The following is a 19,155-nucleotide window of genomic DNA, read 5'->3' on the forward strand; positions in this document are numbered from 1 at the left end:
GGGATCAAACATATGTATTTTATAGTGAAAATGTAATACAAATACATTCACAGTTCTAAAGAATTTCTAAAGATTATTTAAACATTTCTAAAGCTGCCCATATGTAAATACTTTTTCACCTTTTAGATGCAGTCACTACTTCCATATTATATGTTTTGCATATCAAAACACAAAAAAAATGCATGTCTAAACATTATGTATGAATATCTATAAATACTAATGAGATCAGGTTTGAATTTATAAGGCTCTTTCAAATATATCATGAACTTTTTCCTCATTGGAACAGAAAATTCGATATTTTCATGTTCATACTACATTAAACAAAAGCCTATGTGCTTTGTGCAACTACTGTAGCAGCTGTCAAACACCAAAAAAAAAACATGGTGTAAGAAAACAGCAGTCTAATTAAATTATTAATTAGCTCATTTAATGTTTCGCCAATTGACGCCCAACAAAGCATGTGAAATCAAGTTCTATAATACGAGTCGTTGAGAGACTTTTAAAATGAATCACGACACTGGTGAACTATCTTCTATATTATAATGTAACATTTATATGCTGCAAGAAAATAAATAAATAAATAAAAAGATTATGAATGCTCTTTAAATGGAGATTGTTTGCAAAGGCTAATCTATTAGCAGCGGCTAGCTCTGCATGCTAACCAGCCCTGCTGTGTGCATCAGCACTGTTGATCACGGTTTAGACTCTAGATTTCTCAAGGCATGTGGAAAGCATTAGGATTTACCACAGTTTTCATGTCATGTCATCAGGACACAAAACATTACTGATGGAGAGGATTTCATTAATTTAAGGATGGAGTGATGGAAACGTTTTGTCAAAGGTTAGCGCTGAATGATACAAAACAGTGTCTACTGGAACACAGACGTGAAATACAAGCCTTTCTCCTCGAACAAATGCGAAATGACATGCCATAAAGTGGGCCACAGCCACCAAGATGCATTTTTCCCCTTTTCCTACAAGAAAAAGTATTAACACTTTTAGATTTCTGTTTGTATAGCACAGATGCAACTTTTTTTCTATTGCTGGGTCTCAAATTAAACCAGTCTTTCCACATAGTTGTGTTTGTGTAAGCACTATTAGTACGAAAAAGTCCCATTTTAATTGTCAGATGTTCAAAAAAGTGGTTGTGTTGACTGAGCGCAACTCAGCAAGCCTTAACAAAGCAGTAAAAAACAACAGTAATGAGGATTACAGCTTGTTTCCTGTGTGGAACTGTGGGGGCTGGGACGGGTGGGAGGGAGCGAACACGAGAGACAGACAGGGAGAGGTGTCATATCATTCTCGTGAGAGACCTTCTGTAATTACACAGGATGTTTTGGGTAAACATATGAATAGTGCAAGTTTCCATGCTGATCCTGGTGTTTTCCTGCTTTTTATTAGAAGACTTTCTTCTGATACACTCTGTGTCGGTGAATATTCACACCACAGTATCACTTCCAATGCAACTCGTGATGTCCTATATGATTTATGATGATGCCATTGCGGCCAACTGCTTTTCATTAAACATAATTTGGCGATGATGAGTTTTATAAAGCCTATGAAATCTTGCAATTATGCTGCTAAGTAAAACATACTTCCTGCTAAGGCTTCTCAGATGCATGATTTTACATTTTCTGAAGAAAACAACCAACGAAACTCTAGTCCTTAGATATAGCCTGATCCCTCCTTCAGAGGAAGTTTACCATGGTAGAAGTCGCAAATAGTAATAGTACACCTTTCCTCGGCATTTGAGGTATAATTCATGTTTGTAGCACAAACAGAGTATAGGAAAAGCTACATTTCTTCCAATCCGTAACCCTATGAGCATTCGAAATAGTGATTCATGGCTAAGCAATCGCCTCTAATGAGTTGGTCGTACTCTTCTGTCATGAGAAGGAGAAAGAAAATCATATTCTTTAGATGCTATGTAGGTATTTTAACGACTCTTCTCTGTTCCCAACCCTTGCCGAGGGGGCTTAACCCTCTAAACCGAGCAGGTGTTCTGCATTGAAAAGAAACATAGGAATAGGTGGTGTTCATTCCATTCTGCTCCTAAGGTGTAGCCATCTACGTGTTATTTTCCAGATTGGTTGGGGGCTGGTGCAGAGGGTTGGTGGAGGAGGAGCAGCCCAGTGCACCGTCTGTCTCTGGGTCTTGGGAAAGAGGGGATTTGTCCCTGAAACCATGAGGCCTCATGGGTGGAACAACTTCAGTGTTTCTCTGCTGGACCAACCTACCTCCCTTTCTTTTGCACTTTCTCCGCCTTCAGCACTGTGCAGAGCTCAAGTTTAGGGTAAACACTTCTTAGAAAATCTCCCCAAAGGTTACCTCATTCCATGAATACCCCTCTTTGAGTTCTGGAAAGGGTGAAGGGGGACACTAGTGAGCCGTGTAATTGTAGGTTCAAATCCCTTTCTTCTCGGAGACCAAAGTTGGACAAAAGGTCATGCCCCCAAACAGGACACTCGGCTGAACGAGGGGAAATCCCTCTGAAGAGGCTTCCTCTTGCTCACTAACTTGGAATTGATGAGTTGTGATAGATTTGACAGCTAGTGAGTTGTGGGTGCCCTTATATTCAGAACTGGACGCACCTTGTGTGACCCTAATAACCTTAGATCTGTTTAAGTAAACACATCCAATGTCAAATTAGTTTTTTTTGTATAGGTGCCAAAGGCTATTAACCTAGAAGTCACTCTGACCTGTCACCTATCAGCACTGTTTGCGATTTACTCGTTTGTCTAACGGAAAAAGGAGTGGCTTCTCTCCTCGGTGTGAAGGTTTGCATTAAGGCCCTCTGTTTTATTTCAGCAGTGGCCTCTTTGGTGTTAGATTTTATGCTAACTAATTCGAGGTTCAATTCGGGGTGACGTGCCTTGCTGAAATGGGAGGAGAAAACTCTCTGGCTTTTCATCTCCAAGTCAGCTGTGTAAACTTCTAGTATCAAACTAATGTCTGCAGTCATGAGAGCCAGATGTTATATCCAAGAGGGATTACATTATTTTCATGTCTTTCTCCATTTTGTGTTGTTTCTTTTTATCCGTTCTGGGTGAAAAGCTTTTGGAAACTGCCATTTCAAGATCTCTCAAATGTCATGCTAAAGAGATATTTTATTGCAAAGAAGAAGTGAAACTTGTATCATTTACTATTCCCATGTTGTTTCATATCTGTTGGACTTTTTTGTTTCTCCTGTGAAACATGAAAGGAGAAATTTTGAAGCCTGCACTGGTTACTCTGTTCCATACAGTTATAATGAATGGGGACTGGAGCTTTAACACTCAACAAGAACTGAAAAACATTAATGAATATTTGTTAATGAATCAGATATAGCTAAAATTCATGATTTTTTGTGTTCTAGGGAAGAATCTTTGTCCTGTTGCATTCACACCAGAGTTCCTACTCGACTGATGTTTGTTTCACCAGCGGACAATAAATCTGCTATATGAGTCAGTTCCAAGACTGCAAGACAACAGGAGACAAAAATAGACATGTCTGCTGTCTGTTACTCATGAGACAAACATATGGCATTACTACACATGTCTACATTGCACATGTTTACACTAACCAGCATATAGTATCCTATAACTAACATAAATTACTATGAGGCAAACCCCATTTCAAACCACGGCCCAGCTCACATGCATTTTACAGTAACAAACTCTCCATTATATGACCATAATGTAAATGAACGTCAACAAGAGATTATAATCACCAAATATGTGTATCAGTCTCTGTAGTGCTTGACTGCCTCATAACACAAAGATTGACTAGACTGGGATTATTGTGTAAAACATGCATGGGCAGTCAATATTTGTTCCGCCTGAGCCAAATGATGTTGTCAGCTACTCAGCACTAGCTAATTTAAGCTTTGTCGTTAGGTTACAGAAGCTTAATCATTCTCAACATGGCATCTCAGAGTCTCATAAATATTACAGAACTGTACTCTAATTGAGGTATGATACCTTGAAACATTGTATATGCTATAGGCAAATAATCAATTAAGATGTTTCCAGTGGAGCCAAGGATCCTATTTGCTAAATGGAGGAGACGAATGTGGGTCAGTGTGTTGAGAATGTAAACCACATAGCTCAGCATGAATTCAGGATGATTTGTGGTGAGCCTCAGTGCCACTCGGTAGATTACTCTGCATGTTAACAGAACAAATTTGAAATGCAGTCTTGTGCTTTATTTCACCCACACAATCTTGTTTACACGCACCATTTTATTTTTGCCGCTTTTTATGTCCCACAGTTGTCAACAAAGACAGGATCTGAAATCGAACTTTAAGGGAACAGATTGCGACTGCAAAAAACCCAAGTAATTGTGGGTCTGCTGGAAAGCCTGAGAACACGAAACAAATGTGCCTGCTGTCAAGATGGATGCAGGAGGGTTATTATCTAGTTCTTAAGAACATTTGGGTGGAGCACCAGCACCGACTCGTCAAGCAACAGTTGAGATAATATGATAAGAAACGATGGACATTCAACAAAAAATCAACTGAACATGCACAGAGGAAGATCTCTGTTCTGATGAGGACTGAGTCTTAATCCCATTTCATTGTTGCCAATATTGTTCTTGATCTGGTTTGACATACTACTGGTATTTACAGATGAAACAGTTGAGTAAAAAATACAGATTTTATATTTACCTGAGTGATTGTGAGTTTGCGGCCTATTTTGAATGTTATGCAATTAAGCAGACAAAGCTGCAAAATAATGACAAAAATTTTTCTATTGCAACATTCTCATGGACTGCATGCAAAAAACATACACACACCTAGTCCAATTCATGAACAAATTACTTAAATGAACTGGTTCCTTTTAGTGAATCATAAACATACTCCTTGACCAGTTTAAAGCGATTCATAAAGAAATGACTCTTATGAGGCAGTTTTTTTTTATTATAGTAAATTAAAAATTCAAGTGAGGTGTGGACTGTCTGGATAACTCTGAATGACTTAGTGAATCAAATCAAAATAGCAGGATCAGTATAATCCAATATATGAAAAAAATTATAAACTGGTTAATTTTAGTGTGCTTCAAAATAATGACAAGAAACTTTCTCTTGCATTGCCTTCAAAGGCTGCATGCAAAAAAAAAAAAAAAAAAATTAAGTAAGAACCTTACACACACCTAGACTAATTCATGAACACATGACTCATTTGTACAGGTTCACTTTAGTGAACCATAAACATACAGCGTTACTAGTGTAAAGCGATTTATGACCAAATTAGTCTTATGAGGCAGTTCTTAATTGTGAATTAAAAAACTTTTTTGAGATGTGGACTGTCTGAATAACTTATTTTTATAAACAGGTTATTTTTGTGAAATGACTCCAAATAGCAGCATCAGTGCCATCCAATTCATGATTCTTATGAACTAGTTCTTTTTAGTGAACTGAAAATAAAGCTTAACAAGTGTAATCCAATTCATTAACAAATTACTCTTATGAACGGACTCTTTTAGTGATTTTAAAAACATATAGAGCTACCAGTTTACACTAAACACAGATAAAAGCTAAGGATTGACTTACAGTCTTTACGATGTCAGGAACTGTATAAAGGTCAGGTCACGCAATTTCACGATTTCTTCAAGTTTTTGTTTACTGAAAGTTTTTTTTCCTCTTTTTCTGAAAGATGTTTCATCAGCTGAACAATAAGTATGCAGCTATACAACAGTCCATTGAACGTACTGTACTTCTATCCCTAACGGTCTCATTTTCATTCCTGTCAATAATGTCAAATTTGAAGATCTGTTCCAAAACAAATGAATTTTTTAGCTGAAGGTCTATTCCAAAACAAATGCATTTTTTAACTGGTTCTTTTAATGAATAGTTCAAAAAGATGAGTTACTAGTTTGCGTCAGTCTGAAAAACACTGTGCTGTATAATTTACAGCATTAGCAGAGAGTAAACTTCTTTCACATGTAAACAAACTGGACATTACAAATGAAATGTACTCAGATGAACTGGAATCAAATCAAAGCAATTTAGAATTAAGAGCTTGTAAATCAGAATCTAATTTAAACCGGAAATTTGTATAAATAGCCAGTCCTTGCAGATAAAATGTACTCAGAGGTGGATCAAAGGCAAAAATAACCGGGCAGTGAAAAACACTGTGCAGCAACTAGGGACATTCATAAAACATGTCCATCTTTAATGCTTAGACTTTGAGTCTGCATTTTAAAAATAACAGCCAGCGTAAAAATTCAAGACCATTTCATCCAAGCCATGGATTGGAGTCGGCCTGTTAGCATCTGTTTAATCTTGCTGATGATAGCTGTCTTACCTTGTATTTATGGGTCCTTATCTGTAGATGCATTATCTGAAGCACAGATGGTGTGTGTATGTGTGTGTGTGGTGGTGGGGGTTTGGGGCTGGGGGGTCACAACAAATGGGAAGGATATGTAATAACTGGCTATGCTTCAGCGGAGAGGACAGAAAACCTGCTAGAGTTGACTATGGGCAAAGGCTAAATGAGATTAGGATGTGCCATGTGGTATCTGTAGAGAGGAGACTCGATATACTTGATCCTTTTTGCCTTTAACTGAACCCTAAAGCTTGCATTCATGTTATCTAAAATATATATACCTTATACACAGTGTTCAGGCAAAATAACACATTGAGATTTTTTTTGTGTCCAACTGGATGACTAAAGGCTCTCCCTGTTCACAAATATTTGACCCACTTTCACAATGTCCTGAATACGGTGCTCTTTAGAAGAACCAGAGAACTAGAAGCAGCATATTTTAGAAAGAGGAATTCCCAGTGACAACATTTACCCAGTGATTAGTTGCTTTGCAGCATAAAAGGAACAAGGATTTTCAAATAACATTTTGGATCTTCCCATTACTCTGCAACTCCATTTACTCTTTTACTCTAAATTGTTTCTAAATTATATAGTTAAACTATCTTATTTTATGCATTACTTTTGTGATTTGGACTTAAGTAGTTATATATAAAAAAAATACATACAGATATTAAAATTATTATTTATAATTATTTTGATACCATAGCAAATATTAAATATATATTTAAAAATATATATTAAAAATGTCAAATGCTACAAGTAAATTTAGGCATGACAAGATTATGTGGTATGAAAAAGTGGATATTAATTTTGAGATTTAAAGTTAAATTCAACAATGTTAACTAACATTAACACATTAAGATTAAGTGAGCATTTTATGATGGCAGAGATAACCTAAATGTAAAAACACAAATAAGAAATAAGCATGAAATAAACATGCATTAAATATTCAATATTGGTAGATACCAATTAATAATGATTTAAAAAAAAGGACTATTGTACGATAACCAATATGGTACTTTATATCATGCATCTCTACTCCTAACCCTATAGATATGAATGATATTTAAAATCATACAGCTTGTTGAGAAGACGTGTGCTATTACTTTCCATCAGACTTGTGATTTTCATATGCAAGATCATAAAAATCCCATAAAAGACTACAACTCCCCAGCATTGTGGCCTCAAGTTCTGTACATAAAACAGCATAGTATTTCTTCAAAAAATGTACAAGTTTCAACAGACATCTTGTGCAACACAGTCTCCTAATACTCATGCTAAAGGACAGGAACTGAAAGTGTGCAGTTTCCATGAGAAAAACAAAAAGCAATCTAAGCATTATTGAGCCTAAAACAAGCAACAATTATAGCACTGCACAACTCTTAGAGATAACAACAGTTTCAGAGATCAGTAGATTAAAACAACTTTATAACCTTACAACCATTGCTTTTTCATCCAACACACATACAGCCTGGGTAGTTTTGTTCTGATATGACGAAACATTGCTCAGTACAAAATGGCCTCATGAGTAATAAAATGTGACTGCTTTTTGTGACTCAAAAGGCTCATCACAGAGTTGTCAGTCCTGTTCTACTATCTGTCTGGGTCTGCTTCAGAGGGACATGCTCCCTCCGTAGGGGCTGCTGTCTCACTGGTAATTGTAAGTGGGTGTGTGCTTGGGGTTGTGCTGTAATTTGCATGGTGCCTGCTGTCTGGGTGAGGCTCTGACTGAACTGACTGAACTGAGACCCGGTGATGTTGGTCACTTGCATGGGTTTCATAATTGCTGGTTTGCTAGAAGTGAACCAAGATGGGATGTTTCTTTAGGTAGACATGGGGTTGTGAAAAATTGAAGGATCTCCTCCACTTAAGCTTCTTTTACAAAAGCCACTAGCACAGTCAGTTCTCTAAAAGACAAAACACTGATACTAAAATTAATATTTTTGGATATATTACTCTAAAAAGTGATACATAATAACAGCTGCCATGCTTTATCAATGTACTGAAAGAAAACTTGAAATAGATTTACACTGTAAATTTATATCCAGTTGAATGTACGGTAAAAAGTGGTGGAAGAAATTCATCAAAAAAAAAAAAAAAATGGATGGCCAATACTCGTATAGCTAGATGGTGCACAGGGTCATACGCACAAAGACAAAACATCATCAGGGAACACAGAGACACTAAAATAATCCATTAAAAACATGAAATAACACACAATGGAACACCCTAATGTACATTACTGATAGCAAATGTGAGAATAAACTTAATTACTTACAGTATATAAAATATTTCATGTGTCACACAGAAGCATGTCCTTTTACTGGTTTTCACCTTTATTTACATGGTAATTAATACTTTTTTGCTTACATAAAAATAAATACATTTGGATTACACTTTATTTGGTAACACTTTATTTTAAGGTGTCCTTTTTACAGTGTAATTATACATTTAAGTACTGAGTAATATCAATTAACTACATGTACTTACTACAGTATATGGTTAGGGTTTGGATTAGGGTTACTTACATGTAATTATGCATAATTAATTGTTATTATAATAGTAAGTACATGTAACGTGTAACAAGGACACCTTAAAATAAAGTGTTACCTAAATTTGACAGTATTTTAAAGTAAAATAAAATAAAACATAATGCAAATTTAAATGTAAATTACATTAAAGCAATGTCAATGTTTTACGGTATATGGTAACATAACTTAAAGATTAAACAATTAATAGTTTTTTACCGTAGCATTTTTTTACAGTGATTTTATGCAACACAAATAGGAAAACAAGCTATAAAAAGTTATATTATGTAGTATTTCATTAGATATATGCTAATTACATATTAGAATAAATACCAGTAAATACACAAAATAAATAAATGGCATTACATTTTGATTTCTTATTTTCAAGAAGTGGTTGTGGTTTGCACATAAAACACAGATTCGAATTTTTTGTTTTAAAATACTAAAATAAATGGCATTTGTAGGTTTACACTCTGTGGCGCCATCAAATGATTCTGTTTATTTGAGCATCCAGATCAGCCTGACATAGCAACAATGACTCAACCAATAGCACAAGTTTGGGGTGTGGCTACTGTTTTTGATGGCCAATGGCAGTTAGGAAACTTGTTTGAAAACAGTCTTTATTTTGAAAAACCTTTGATGATCCTAGTGGCACTGAAACACACGCTTGCATACCCACAGCGCATTCACTTTGCTAACTTTCTATTGAAGTCAAACATAAATATCTAGGTGAGTTGTTTGTGACTGAATAGGTTTGTCTGTATGCAGTACACACTGGGGAGCTCGGTCAGGTTTGTCTCTATGCATCAACACCCCCATCTCCCCATAGACTACAACACTGAACCCAGCAATTGAAAGATCCACCTCCCTCCTCTGTCTGTCTGTCTCTTTCTCCCTCCATCTCCCTGTCTGCTATCCTCCCCTTTCTCTGGGGCCGGGCCAAGATCCCACTGCACCCAAGCGTAAACTCTAGCAGAAGCTGGTGAAAGGGGATTGCATCAGCATTACTTTGTGTCACGTTGTTATATTAAGCTAATGAATGATATCAGTGGTTGCTCTAATAATGTAACCAGATACACATTATGCAACACTGCAACTGCAGGGCATGTTAGTACGTAACTGCAAACTGTGTGTGGCATTATGGTTACAGAGTTTCCTGAAAACCACAGGTGTGGATGTGAATCACGCAACTGAAGTATGTTTACAAAGATCAAGAGCGATGCCAAAATAGGCTTACAAAATCATTTATAATGATATGGGGATTTCTAAGCATCATGTGGGGATTTAAATTTTGCCTTTCACATGGGGAGAAACATGAGGATAAACATAATATTGACCTGTGTGAATCTGGAAAGAAATGTGCTTAAAAAAAAGAAAAAAGAAAGTGGTAAACAGCAGTGATATTATAACTCTGGCTGATTCCATTAAGCAATGAACTTTCGTAATTATTACATTAATTATTACATGATTAAATTTGACACTAATTTGTCTAAATAAATTCAAAATAAAACACTTAAAAACTAAAATCATTTTACATGCTTCAAGTGAATTTATGAAACACAACGAATCTGACGGCACCCATTCACTGCAGAGGATCCATTGGTGAGCAAATGATGTAATGCTAAATTTCTTCAAATATGTTCCGATGAAGAAACAAACTATATTTTGCATGGCCTAAAGGTGAGTGAATTTTTAGCCAATTTCATTTTTGGGTGAACTATGCCTTTAGGTGTGCTTTATACAAAATGAGCACGAACAATTAAATATCCAATACTGACCTGTGTGTGTGTGTGTGTGTGTGTGTGTGTGTGTGTGTGTGTGTGTGTGTGTGTGTGTGTGTGTATACATGCTTTTTTATCCCAGTGGGAACTTAAACCTGACTACCCAATGACTCATGGGAACTCGTGTTGTCACTGTGGGGACCTGAATTGAGGTTAGTTTAGGTGTAGGGGTAGTGTAAAGGGATAGAATATACCATTTGTAGAGTATAAAAATCATTACGCCTATGGAGAGTCCCCACAAGGAAAGTAAACCAGATGTGTGTGTGTGTGTGTGTGTGTGTGTGCGTGTGATCTCTATAAAACAAAGCACTGCAAGATGTTTCAAATCACCTTTAGAGGCACTGGATTGAAAATGTTAGAGTTACTGCAATGTGTTACAGTTACTTTACCGAACCAAACTGACATAAAATCCATTATGCCTGTAACACATATTCAGTGTTATGTATCAAAAAGTCTAAGATGATCAATGAAAACAGGACACTGCCATGATGTTTAGTGCAAATTCTGACAGTAGAACAAATGCAGTCAATACCTGCACTAATGGATACAGAAATATTGTTAACTATTGTACTGTATATACTCAGGCTTCCAGAGTTTCCTGACAAACTATTTCTTACAGTATTGACTAATACTGTACTGTATTGATTCTGCATACTGTGACCCATGGGTATAGAACATGTGGGTGATGTGACCCCCCCCCCCCACTTTAAATAAACGTAAATCCGTCTCCCATACTTTTTTCAGGCAAGTGTTCATGTAGAGGTTTTCAAGGGCCAGTGTGAATAAATCTAGATGTAAATTCAAAGAGACAAGATAGTCAATGCATGATCTGACGTTTTATCCATATCTGAAACTAGGCGATGTAAACACGAAGTGCTAAAAACTCTCATGCAGTGCACGATTCATTCATACTCAAAGCCAGAGGGCGCTCTCGCTCTGAAAGTCCTAAACAGACTCACAGAACTAATAACTTATAACCTGCAAGAAATCACTAATCACTAATAATAATAATAATAATAATAATAATAATAATAATAATAATAACAACCTATCAATTAAAAAAAAAAAAATTAAGGTATTGTATTTGACATTTCTGTCCCCCTCATTTTTGAAATGGTGGCTATGCCCCTGCTGTGACCTGTTGATGAGTTACAGTTTGATTCAACAGTTCTCCACCCACTGGCTCCCTCTAACCTAGTCTATAATTTATAGTTTTTCATGAATGCAACTTTCATTTGATATTGCATGCATTTCCACACTCATATGATCTTAAAAGATTCCTTTTAAGCAGACTAAAACTGTTGAAATAATAATAATAATAATAAAAAATAGGATAACCACTTCCTGCTGAGCCCTTCTGAACAATCAATGCATCAGGTATTACGTTGTGCACACGTTGCCACATCCGACCTAGACAGTCATCTGATGCCCGATAGATATCTGTTTTATAACAATGTTTGTTTGGGGTGCGAATGCGTTGCTGCGCGCTCGGCTAGCATCGCGTGTCTAGCAGAGCCATCTAGCACAATTTGGTGACGCAGGGGAGCTATTAATATCACAGGAACTGGATGTACTCACGTCTGCAGCAGGTCACTTGAGGACAAACAAAGTGTACAACATTTGTGGAACACTGCAGTTTTTTTGGTAAGGCTGCAAGAGAAAAAAATATAAGTTTTTGCGCTTTCGTCGTATGAGACAGCACACAGTGGGTTTGAGGAAAGAGAGTTGAACGCTGCGCAGCCCTCATGAGCCTCGCCCACTTTTGAACCCGTTGACTCGCTGCACTCCCATCAAAACAACCAGACAAAGAATGTGCACACAACGGGGGAGGGTTTTGTTTTCGGTCTAAGGGGTAGAATACATCTTATTGTGGCTACCATTATGGTACTATTTGAAATGGACAGTGCAATTAAAAATCAATTTTAGTAGTAGATAAATAATTTTAGAAAATGCCTCTAAAATGAAAGGGATAGTTCACCCCATGGCATCATTACTTACTAACCCTATTGTTTCAAAAACTTTCAAGCTCTGAAATGTAAAAAAAAATAAAAATAAAAAGTAGGTCTAGTGATGACCAATTCATGAACTAGGCTTTTTAGTTGGATTTTTTTCAATGAATCAGTTGGTCCAGTTCACAAAAACAGTGAATGATAAATTCATGAATCAGACTGACCTGGTTCTCAAATCACATTCACAAATCAGAGACTTTTGCTTCTCTAACAGACCCTTGTGAGCGCAACAATTTAGTAGTGAACTACTTTCATGTGTCTGTAGTGTGCATACTTGTATACAGGGTGTGATTTATAAAGAAAACAGAGGGGGATGCTTTTGAATTTTTTTTCTCCATAGGCGGAGAAAAGGTAAGGCTATAGTCTAACCTAATAGTAACCTAATGTTACTTAATGTAATCTGTTAACAACGCACATCATATCTGTCTTTTTAGGCAAGTTCCAGGTAATGGGTGTCATGTCATAAAATATTTGGATTTAATGTGATCACAGTTTAATAAAGACATTGTACGTTAGGCCTGTTAATTGTAACAATTTAATTTCCATGGTTATTCACACAACTAATAAGTTATATAGAGAAAGCAAGCAAAGAACATTAGGCTGCATTATCAAAGAATGTTATCACTGCACAAGTTTAAGAACTCTCAAAAAAACTCCCCCGTTATAAACAAGAAAGCTGTCTATACACTTATATGGTCATTTGGTTTAGCAGCATTCCCCCGGGGATGTTTTTTTTTAATCCCATAGACCAGAGGGGGGAACCCCACCCCACCCCACAAACCGGCAATTCACACCCTGCTTATATACAGTAGTATCCATTTTATTGATCTTATTGTAAATGACTTATCCATGTCTGTTTTATTTTTTAGAAATCTTTTGACCTTTTTAATGTTTTATTTACAATGTTATAACTCGATCGAAATAACAGACTTCTCTCTGGTGACATATGCTGGACTTCTCCAATCATTTTATCTGTTTAAACCCCACCCATTTCTTAAAGGGTTAGTTCACCCAAAAATGAAAATTAGGCTGTGTTTTACTCACCCCCGAGGCATCCTAGGTGTATATGACTTTCTTCTTTCAGAGGAATCCAGTCAGAGTTTTATTAAAAATTGTCTAATTTGTCTATTTGTAAAATTGTCTAACAGCCAAATTTTCATTTTTGAGTGAACTAACCCTTTAAGATTGAATGCAAGTTCACTTTCATGTCTGACTCCATCCAATCAACAACCAGTGGATTGAGACAAAACTCACCTTACATTTTTTGCTTTATTGGTCGCTACTTCCATTACATTGTGACTTTAACTGAATTACCATAGTTAAAATTTTAATGGCCACTATATGTTTTCAAAGTCTACATTTAATAGTTTAAGGCTAAATATTTTCAGAATAAATAAACAAACCATAAAAGTGATCCAATCATCTCTGCTTCCTCCCTAACTATCAGAGCTCTTTTTCAAGATAACGCACACTATTGCCTGCAATTTTACCTCACTATGTTATGCAACTTGTTAACAGTGGTTTTGTGTACAGTGCTTGATCGTTTATGTCTACAAAGTCCAATTTTGAATGTAAAGAGCATGTGTCACATATAGTTAAGTAACTAATGAATTCCATTCAAGGCCAAAAAATAAAATAAAAAATACTTTACAACCTCAGGATGTAAGAACATGCAATAATACCTATACTTCCTGCACTCAAAAAAAAAAAAGAAAAGAAAAAAAAAGAAATCATAAAAACCATGCATTAGGCATCAAGGGTGAGGTCAGCTAAAAATTGGTGTAATGAAAGCCCACATACTGCTTGTTTATTGAAAAATATATTATTGTATTATATCCCATGGCTTCCTACATATACTGTTTATCGCAGTCTTTTGGGGTCATTGTTTAGTTCCAAAAGAACAAATCTGTGAATCTGTGAAATCACAAGCACTTGAAGATGGCATTCACATGCTACCACCTGCAATACTTATTTTGTTTTTTTCCTGACAAACAATTTGTTTGAAAGCAGAAATGCACACCTACTGCACTATATACAGTAATTCAAAATATAGATGTTTGCTGTGCAGGCCTATGGAGCTGAAGTTTCCAAAAAGAGTCAGTGGCCATTTTACTGTCGTGTTTACTCTTGATTTTATTGTGGTCAGTTGGTCCGCCCTCAGAACATTTTCTTCAAGCTGAAAATCCCTTGAGAAAACATTAATAGGAACAATCCAGTTCTTTGTAGTGATTTTGAAACAATTTTGAATAAGGACAATATTAAATAAATCTTAAGAGTTCAAAATTACATTCAATAGTCTTAACAGTGATTTTGGTGCTTCAGTTTGGCAGTTGACCTCAAATCCATCTGGTGACCAGTGGTGACCTCTCTGTGTTTCAGAAGGATTTGTTCTCATTTAATGAGAGCCTTGTTAATCTGTCCTCTCATTAGCTGCTAGAGGCCACAGCTTGTTTGGCTTTTAATATGTAAAGCCTATTGACATCCGCAGTGAGGTTTGGATGCTGGAATATTGATGTTCAATTTTCAATTTCCATAGTTTATCCCGCATGACAAAGTTTTTTGGGACAGATGTTATAATGTGATTGTAGATTGTGCCCTATGTAGCGCAACAGTAGGATACTGCACTATGTTACCGAATTCTTTTAAACTTGCCAATGCTGCATTTATTTGATTAAAAATATAGAAATATTATTTCAATTTATTATTATTCCAAATTATATTTATATATTGACTTTAGAAAACACTATGAAGAAAATGCATGGGGAAAATCCTTTACCAAAGGCTGCTGTAAAAGTGGGTGGTCACTGTTGAACTCCAGTAGTAATGATTACGTCTTTTGATAAAGAATGGGAAAAGCAATGTTCAAAGTCCTACCTTGAGTACATTACATATGTGTACCCTAAGGCCATGCTATTGTGTGATATAGGTTACATGAACGTAGTGTACATAGTGCGCTTGTAGATTACACATCGCTGTTGAGTTTGAATAGGGTTTGCCAAGAGGCCCTCTATACACGCCGTCATAAAGGCGTGCTAATACAGAGCCTGAGGCTCAAACTGTGTGGTTGAAGGGAAAGATAGAGATAGATGAAGGTTTCCTCCTCTTCCTCCATCAGACATGTCCTACCAGCCCACTGATTGATGCCTCGTGAATAGAGAAGCTTCTCACAGGCAGTGAGCAGACATAGTTAAAGAGAGTTTGTTACAATTCGTTCTTTTTAAACTGTATTGTGTGAAGCGGACAAAGCCTTTCCCTGCAGCATTGTTTCAGAGTGGATTACTGCTAGCCTCAGCAAGCATCTGCCTTAAAAAATCAATTTACGCTTAGCATGTCACTGATTTTTACTAATTAGCATAACCAATATGACCTTCTTGTGGTATCTATCTATCTATCTATCTATCTATCTATCTATCTATCTATCTATCTATCTATCTATCTATCTAGTCTGTGGCAGATTGCATTTATGAGTGTGACTTTCTCAATCTAAAGAGCATTTGACTGGACAAAAATCTGTGGTGCAGGATGAGTCATCAGTGTTTTTGGTCTGTTCCCCGAAAGACAACGACTATAAATTTTAAATACTCATTTATGCAACATTTAAGAGTACAGTAGCACATGGACTTAGGCATAAAACTAAAAGCTATATTTTAATTTCATGGAGTCATTAAAGTGGCTTAACTGTTATAGCTCAAACTGTAAATGACAATTTACTGCTTTATTGCTGAGATAGATAAGTACATAAATTACCTGTGGCACGTGTAACCTGAATATCCAGCTGGAGAACAGCAGAACAGCGTGATCCACGGTAGTCATTGAGGTCAGGAATCTTGCCAAGGACATGGGCGGAAATTTCAACATGTGAGATGATTGACCAGCCACTATATTATGCAAGAGCACTGTCGATGTTATTCGGGAAGTTCGTGCAGGTTTTTTTTTTCTCATGATCAGGTTTGTTTTGTAGGTTTAAGCACTTTTGTTATATGTTGTGCGCTGCTCAAGTGCGCAGAAGGTTTTGTTTAAGTTGTCTTTGGGTACTGATCTGAGACCAGTTCTGTGGTTTCTCTTTTGACGGTTACGATCAGAATTGGGCTGGGACAAAACTGGTCCTAGATCAACATAAGAGGGCACTGTCTGAAGACGAACAGGAAGAGAGTTGTTACATGCATGATGGGAAATGATATGTTTCCCAACTGTAGATGAAAAGAACAAAGCTAAACCACAAGTAGTAAACAGCCTCTGAGTTTCACATGTGCCAAAGCTGCTGAACTGACATTTAAAGGGTACAGTAACTTCAATATAAAACACAAAAAAAAAAATTAAAGAAAGAGAGAGAGAAAACAAACAGTGAACACAAAATCTTTTTTCAGCAGTCAAGCCCTAGTTATCAGAGTCAGGCTGTGATGAGAGTACAGGTTATTTCTAATTTATACCTTTCACAGAAAGACGACGAACTGAACTATATTATGTGACCTTCAGTCCTTTGAGGTGTGTTTGCCAATCAGACTTTCAGGTCATGATGACACGTTGATGGGAAGCGTGCAGTCAAGTGGTGATTATGAGAGACAGTGTGTAAGAGGGTGCCACATTATTGTCCTTCTTTGCTTGCCCAGTGAGGGAAAGGAATCACATGCACAACCCACATGAGTCTTGATGGGAAAATATCAGTTTCCGCCCATAATGACTTTGCTTAAAACGTATCAGGTAAAAAGTTGACAGCTTTAATGGGACTTTACATCTACGATCATCTATCTGTCTATCTGTCCATCCATCCATCCATCCATCCATCCATCCATCCATCAGTATATCTATCCCTCATCTGTCTGTCTCTCTATTCACTATTCTCTTTGGATGGAAAACATCAGCATTGTTCTTCTAAGAAGAAACAAATTGCACTTTTAAATTTAACACATCAACTATGACAGATTGAGCCTCAGGTCTCATTAAATCAGCTTTATATAGATAAAAACATAAAGTATATACAATATGAATAAATATGGCATGTGTCCTACAAGGAAACAGTCTAATCAGTCCACACAGCTACAGTATATGGCCTTTGTGTTCTAGGACAGCATGGCCTTGGTCTGTACCACCTGGTGGTGCGGTCAGGTTGTCCTTACAAACTGTTCGTAAGTCCACTGGGATTACATCTCAAAACCCGAGAGGTCATGTGCAACAATCATCAGTAATGATGCAGAGCCCCAGGAGAATGTGGTGTTTCTTGAAAGTATAGCAGAATGGCTGAGTCATCTCACTTGCGTGGTGAAATTGAGAATGTGATTTAATCTACTCCTGAAACATTTTGGTGATTATTGAGAAAAGAACTCAAATTATAATAGGAGAACGATAGAGTGGGTGGCTCAATGTGTGGGACTCTGCGTGTCATTTAAAATGTATGCATTTTGCAGAAGTACTTGGTATTGTATGGTCAGGCGAACCATCCTGCGATGCATTATGGAGTAATAACAATGTAATTACATTACATGTACATTTAGTAATTTAGCAGACGCTTTTATCCAAAGCCAACAGCCAAAATCAACAAAAGAGCAATGATATGCAAGTGCTATAACAAGTCTTAGTTAGCTTAATGCAGTACACATAGCAAGGTTTTTGTTTTCTTTAATTATATAATAAATAAAAAGAAAACAGAATAGAAAAAGAACAGAGCACGCTAGTGTTAGAGGCCTTTTTTGCTTTTGTTAATTATATAATAAATAAAAAGAAAACAAATAGATAAAATACAAAAAGATTACAGAATCATAAATATAGAATAAAACTATGTATAACAATTTAAAAGTTATTTTAAAATGTAAAATAAGACCAAATAGAATAATTGTAAATAAATTATTTTATAAAATGAATCTTTCTAGGTTGCACTTTCTTCCATTTGGGTTTTGAGGCAGCCATGTTGTGAAACTGGAACTGCTGTCTTGTCGTTATGCTATGATAGGATTTGCCTCAGAAACACTGCATGAAACGCAAGAACACCCAGTTCTCGTGGTGGTGAAAGAATATGTAAAGTAATACAACCAGATGGCTCTCTGAATGCCATGTAGACTTGCTCTCAATGAACACTTGGAACTTTCCAGAGAAGTCTATTGTGAATAGGATTGAAAGAGAGTACATGCTTTCCCACAGGAGAATAGTGCATCGTTAGAGCCGAAGTGGTGGGCTTCAGCCTTTTCTTTCCTTCTCTCCTGCTTTCATATGAAAAAGATTAAGTAACTTTAGAAACACTGATCTCAGTTTTCACCCCCACAGTCTGCCTGTGAAATGCGGGAATATGAATATATTTTCCAGTCTGGGATTTTGTGCCTGAGCGTTACTTATTTTGAAATGTTTTGTCACTTCCAGGCCCTCGGAGTCTTTGACTCAGTGGAGCCAACTGTATAAATATTTTACAGTATTGTTTCCATTCTATATGGGGGCTCCTGCAGCAACATGAGTGAGACCTATTATAGCAACCTCTGCTTTCTCACAGAGTAGATTATATGAGGCAATAACACTAATTATTTATTTTTTTTCAGTACAACTTT

The 19,155-nt window shown here is 36.5% G+C and overlaps 1 protein-coding gene across 1 annotated transcript in view; it reads right to left on the reverse strand.

Moving 5' to 3' along the window:
- Window positions 1–16,640, reverse strand: part of LOC109047434 (transient receptor potential cation channel subfamily M member 1-like) — a 41,400-nt gene extending 24,760 nt beyond the window's left edge. Inside the window, exon 1 of the mRNA XM_042715571.1 lies at window positions 16,370–16,640. The gene's annotated coding sequence lies outside the window, so the exon portion shown is untranslated. The remainder of the gene's footprint in view (window positions 1–16,369) is intronic.
- Window positions 16,641–19,155: the final 2,515 nt, after the last annotated feature.

The sequence above is a fragment of the Cyprinus carpio genome, chromosome A25 (assembly GCF_018340385.1).
Source record: "Cyprinus carpio isolate SPL01 chromosome A25, ASM1834038v1, whole genome shotgun sequence".
In the NCBI taxonomy this organism is placed as follows: Eukaryota; Metazoa; Chordata; class Actinopteri; order Cypriniformes; family Cyprinidae; genus Cyprinus; species Cyprinus carpio.